This window comes from Amblyomma mixtum, chromosome 10 (assembly GCF_055824585.1).
Source record: "Amblyomma mixtum isolate Tamu chromosome 10, ASM5582458v1, whole genome shotgun sequence".
Classification (NCBI taxonomy): Eukaryota; Metazoa; Arthropoda; class Arachnida; order Ixodida; family Ixodidae; genus Amblyomma; species Amblyomma mixtum.
This window is the reverse complement of record NC_143021.1, coordinates 142,455,493-142,460,911: the sequence shown is the minus strand read 5'-3', so window position 1 is coordinate 142,460,911 and position 5,419 is coordinate 142,455,493. Positions and strand designations below refer to the sequence as shown.

The 5,419-nt window shown below is 53.1% G+C and overlaps 1 pseudogene; it reads right to left on the bottom strand.

The window, feature by feature from the left end:
• Positions 1-390: 390 nt before the first annotated feature.
• On the bottom strand, positions 391-5,128 carry LOC149327150 (uncharacterized; annotated as a pseudogene).
• Positions 5,129-5,419: the final 291 nt, after the last annotated feature.

Below are 5,419 nucleotides of genomic sequence, written 5' to 3'. Positions count from 1 at the left end.
GACGTCATTCCGATGTAGCATATCGTTCACCCTACGGTACATAGCGGTCGGGGGGTTTTCGTGTCCGGTCCGACCGGGGTGCTTGGGGCAGCCTCGCGTATTCCTAGCCCCTGTCCTGATGTCCAAATTACTTGGGGCTTGGCGGTTCCATCTTGACGCTCAGGGTAACAGGCTCCATTGTCCAGGTCATGCTCCCCCACACGTAGCTTGATCTGGTCGGTGTGTCGACGAATGTGCCCACCCCCCTCCTCTGGAACATCGGCGTTCACCATGCGAGTGCCGTCCGATGACGGGGTCCGTGCGGGGATCCATGGCTCGCCTCGCCCGAACTTCTTTTCTTACCCAGAAAGGTTCCCTGGCCGCTGCCGCAACACACCAGGAACGTGGCGGTCAACTGGAGAATTCGGAGCACAAGGTTCCGGTGGTGCCACTGCGTTGTTCAGTCTGGACCAGAGCTCGCAGCACAAAAGTAATATCGCTGGGGTACTGCCGCCGGCCTGCGGCGATCTTCGGTACCTGTGCAGAATCTTTGCAAAGTGTGTTTTCAAAGACACATGGACATTCTTCTTCAAAAACTATTTAACAGTTTGCACGGCGCGTTCCGCGAGCCCGTTTGACTGCGGATGATACGGTTCTCTCCGGTGATGTGTTATGTTATTCAGCCTCATAAACTCTCGAAATTCAGCACTTGTAAATTGCGGGCCTGTATCAGAAACAAGCGTCCGGGGCAATCCGAACGTGGCGAACAAGGCGCGCAGGTCTTCTATAGTGGCGTGGGCTGTGGTGCTTTTCAGGGGTACTGCTTGAAGTTTGAAGTTTATTTCAGTTCGAAGTTTATTTCAAGTTTATTTTGATCCATTTACTATGTGAATCCACAACGATCAGGGGCATGTGTCTATCGATCAGCCCCGCAAAGTCAATATGCAGCCTGGACCAACGTTCGCCCGTTTCTGGCCATGCAACCTGGGATTTCTTGGTGGGCATAGCCGCTGCTTGTACGCAACTGGGACACGACTTAACCATGTTCTCAATCTCGGGGTGCCACAGCAGGGAGCGGCCTAGCCGTTTCATTGACCAAATACCTTGATGGGAATCACGTAGCAGGTGTAACATTCCCGCTTTTGCGCTGTTAGGCACGATTACGCGATGGCCCCAGTATTGAAGCCTAGAGCACTGCACGGGCCTCAATTTGAGGCCCAAGCCCGGCCCGCGCCCGCGACCTGAAGCCCGAGCCCGGCCCAGGCCCGCGGCTTCAAGCCCGGGCCCGGCCCAGGCCCGCTAAATTATCGCTCTAGCGAGCCCGGCCCGGCCCGTGAATCCCGGAGTGAAGCCCAGCCCGGGCCCGGCCCGGCCCGTTTCACAGTGCCGCTTGAGGTATACTGCTCACTCTGAGCAAGTGGCCTGCTACTAGACCGATAAGAAACTGGCCGACAAAGGTTCTGAAACCACAGTTTGGCTTGCAGAAAGTTGGTTCTTTTTGACCCAGAAGGAAGGGATTAAGAGTAGGGCTCGCCAGGCCCTCTTTTGGACACTGATCTCGTGTAGGTGCGCAAAGATAAACTCGGAAGTTATGAGAGACAAATGAAAAGGGCTGCATACGCGCGTAATAGACTACTTTGCAGTCCCCCCTGATTTTAATCAGTTACATTTTGTCGCCCGCGAAGTATAAACCTTAAAGCTGCCTAGCAAGCAGTACGATGACATTTTTTTAGTGAACGCGATCTCGCAGGTTGAACTCATATCCGAACTAGTTGCCTTTCAGCAGAAACGAAAAGCTAAAAGGCTTGAGTATTTCACGGTGTGTGTTTTATAAACTATAAGCGTCCTAAACTAATATGTCCTTTCTGAATGCATTTCTAATAGTGTATAGGTATGTTTTGGGATGACGAACGAGCAATTTCCAATTAATACCGGTTAAATTTTACTCTTGCTGGTGGAGCAGAAGATAACGCGTGAACCACGTGATAACTTACAGGGCAAAACACTTGTCATGTCAACCAGGCTGAAGAAGCAAGGAGGGATAGATGCGGTTATGAGATGAGATTTACAAACTCTCGCGAGCTTTTGTGGCTATATCATTTACTAGACGTTCCGGTCAACTGATTAAAAAGAAAACCAAACGCGCTTTAGTTTGTGAATTTTCTCACACAAGAAAAATAAAGCTATAAAATAAAAGCGATGTTTTTGGGGCTTAAGGGCCCAAGGAGAGTCAGGCTGTGAGAGACACCGAAGCAGAGGGCTCCAGAACATTTCGACCACATGGGTTTCTTCAACGAGCAATGATACTACAAAGTACATGGCTGCCATGCTTGCCGCCTAAATAGAAATGTGGCCGCCGAGGCTAGGAGCAAATCCTGCTTCCCCGACTCAGTAATCAAGCGCCTTGACCACTAAGCCACCGCGGCGTGGAAATAAGGAAATAAATAAGTCAATGAATACAGCTTAGATTTTTTCTCAGCGCGTACTATAACCCATAGCTCCCCTGTGTCGCTGCTCCAATGCCGCAGTTGTGTACTTCACTCTGCAACACTGAATGAATAGCCGGACACCAGCCGTTTCTATACGGACCGAAGCCCGGCTCGGGTCCGCAGCTTTAAGCCCGAGCCCGGCCCGGGTCCGCAACTTCAGGCCCGGGCCCGGCCCAGGCCCGGCAAAACAGATCATGTCCCGGCCCGGCCCGGCCCGCGGGCTGGGCCGGGCCCGGGCTTTCGGGCCGGCCCGAGCCCGTGCAGTGAACTATTGAAGCCCATGACTCCGTGTTATCTCAGCCTTCCGGTTGAAGTATGGTCGCAAATGCAGGTCCTTGGGCCCCAAGTTTCTTGGCCATCCTTCCCACACCCATTTTTGCACCTTTGCTAAGTTGTCATCCTGCGAGGTGAGAGCGGCCAGTTGCTTCGCTGACATAACACCGTCAATGAGATTTTCCGTGGGCAACTCGCCATCCCTGGTTTCATCTAGGGTCTCTGGCATAGATGTTGCGGACGTCGGGAGTCGGCTGAGGGCATCTGCTGGAACTTTGTCCTTTCCCGGCTGGTGTTTGATGACGTAGTCGTATGCACTCAACAGCAGGGCCCGTCACTGGATTCGGGCGTCGGCCCACAAGTGGCATATGGTCAGTTAATCGCGTGAATGGCTTACCGAGTAGGTATTATCAGAATTTCCAGACCCCAAAAAATAGCTTCGTTTGCTTCGCGCTCCAGCTGTGAATAATTTCGCTCGGCTTCCGTCAATAGCCGAGAACGAAAGCCTATGGGCCGACACACCCTGTCCCCGGCATCGTGAGAAAGCACTGCACCGATCCCATTCGGATCGGAACGTTCATTACAGGCGCCTCCAACATGTTGAAAGCCTGGATCAGGTAGCGTCCGCACAGGTTCGGGCCGGAGCAACCGAGGACTGTCAGGGATCCGTCCATCGACCGGTTTCCGCACGAAACCATGAGCTCGAGTCGTCCCCGAACCGGAAGCCGTCCCAGGAAGCAAGTCAGCTTCAATGGCAATCACGAAGCTTGGGCCACACTGTCTTGTTTTGCTCATAGGTGGGCCATGTAATGACCGACACTGGTGACTAGGTATTGACCTGCATGTCCACTGGAACGCCCTCACAATTCAATGTGCGTACAATGCGTTGCGTGATGCCGACGTGGCTGACATGAATGTCCGCTGCTTCCAACGAAAATATACCGTCCGTGCCCACAGATGTGCTCCCCTCCCTAGACGATGGGGTATTTACCTGACGCGACAGCCCTGGGGCGCGATTACGAGTCACTCAAAATCGTCTCCATTGGAAACAGTCTCAAAAAGTGTCTCATTTGCCCCGTTCCTATTGGTCGGCCGTGACCAGCGCCCATATTGATTTTTTGCGTCACCGGCCGACGTCATAAACGTGCAGAAGTGTTGACGTTGCTTACCTAATTATGAGAGCCGATTGGGACCATTTTTTGCGACTAGAACGAATGGTCTCAAACCGCTTGAGAAAGAAAATGGCGGTTGTTTACATGGCCGGTGGCCGCTCGAGCAACGATGTAGGAGGGTGCATGAAGACGGTCTTGACGTGCGGGACGAGTTGTTTCGACGTTTTGACATAGGAAGGATGCTGCACAATGGGTGTGCGACGAACTCGCCGCTGAACTTGTAGGTGTGCGGGTGAGTGCGCGGTCAGTGGAGCGGCAAGTGCTGTGCGCGCCTTCGCCGCCGGTGGGTTTCAAGGCACGCAGGAAACGAAGTAAACGTCGGCGTAGCCCAACCGACTGTGAGCAAGTGTTTTCGGTTGGTTGCGGAGACTACTGTCAAAGTTATGTCGCAGAAGGTGCGTGCTTTCCGGCGAGACCCCCAAGACAAGGCGGCGGCGAAGGAGGGCTTCCTTCGCATAAGCTTTCGCCAGCGCAGTATCCCCGGCGGCGTCATCCGAGCATAATCGGAACGGAACGGCAACAACACCCTTTCGCTCCGCAGATAATCCATGGCCGGTTTCTTGGGCGGTACGACTGGCCTCCCATCGCACGCATGCTTCCTTCATTGGCGTGGCTCCTTATCTGCTGCGCGCTCGCTTCTGCCATTTCGGCTGATAGCACGATTTTTTCTGCTTCACTCCTCGTCAGCTGCGGCTTCGCAGGCAACTGTCGACGCACTGCTGCGCTTTGCTGCCCACAAACGACGCGATCTCGCAGCATTCAATCCAACGTTGCGCCAAAATTGCATGTGCCCGCTATTTGACGAATGGCAACTGCGAAATCTTTGACAGGTTCGCCTGGAAGCTGGTCGCGTGTAAAGAACTTGTAAAACTGTGCTATTTCGTTTAGTTGAGGCGAAAAGTGCTTCTACAACAAAACTACAGCTTGGGCGTAAGAAAGTTTCTTCGTCTTGTCTGGCGCACATCGACCACTAAGTAAATCCACGGCGTGGGTCGTCAGCGCTGGAACCAACAGGGCCCGTTTCTTTTTGTCGTCCGTGACACTATTGGCTTCCAAGAAGGCCTCCAGTCAAACTTGGTAAGCTGGCCACTTGCCGCTCGTCTCGTCAAACTGCGGCGGGCTGGCATATCCTCCCGCGGTGGCGAAGGCTTCGGCGTATAAAGAGGGCGGCCCGTTGTCCTCCCATCGGCATCGCCACTGTAGAATCCGCACCATGCACAGCGGTGGCTGGGTCAAGACAAGGTTTATTGCTTTGATGCGAGTTAATATAGGCGTTGCGCGAAACGGTTAGAGAAGGAGTGTGAGGAGGAGGACAGCGGCGATAAGTGTTGCCGTAAGCTGGCGTGACGTCATTTTGATGTAGCAGTAACTAGGGAGGAACAAAGGTGTTTTGGTAAGGATCTTATTTTCAGTGCATATGGACAGGTAAGCATTGCTTTTTTGTTCGCAAGAGATGGTTCATTTGCTTCTACATATAGACTGTTTATGGGTGATGTTCTGTATGCA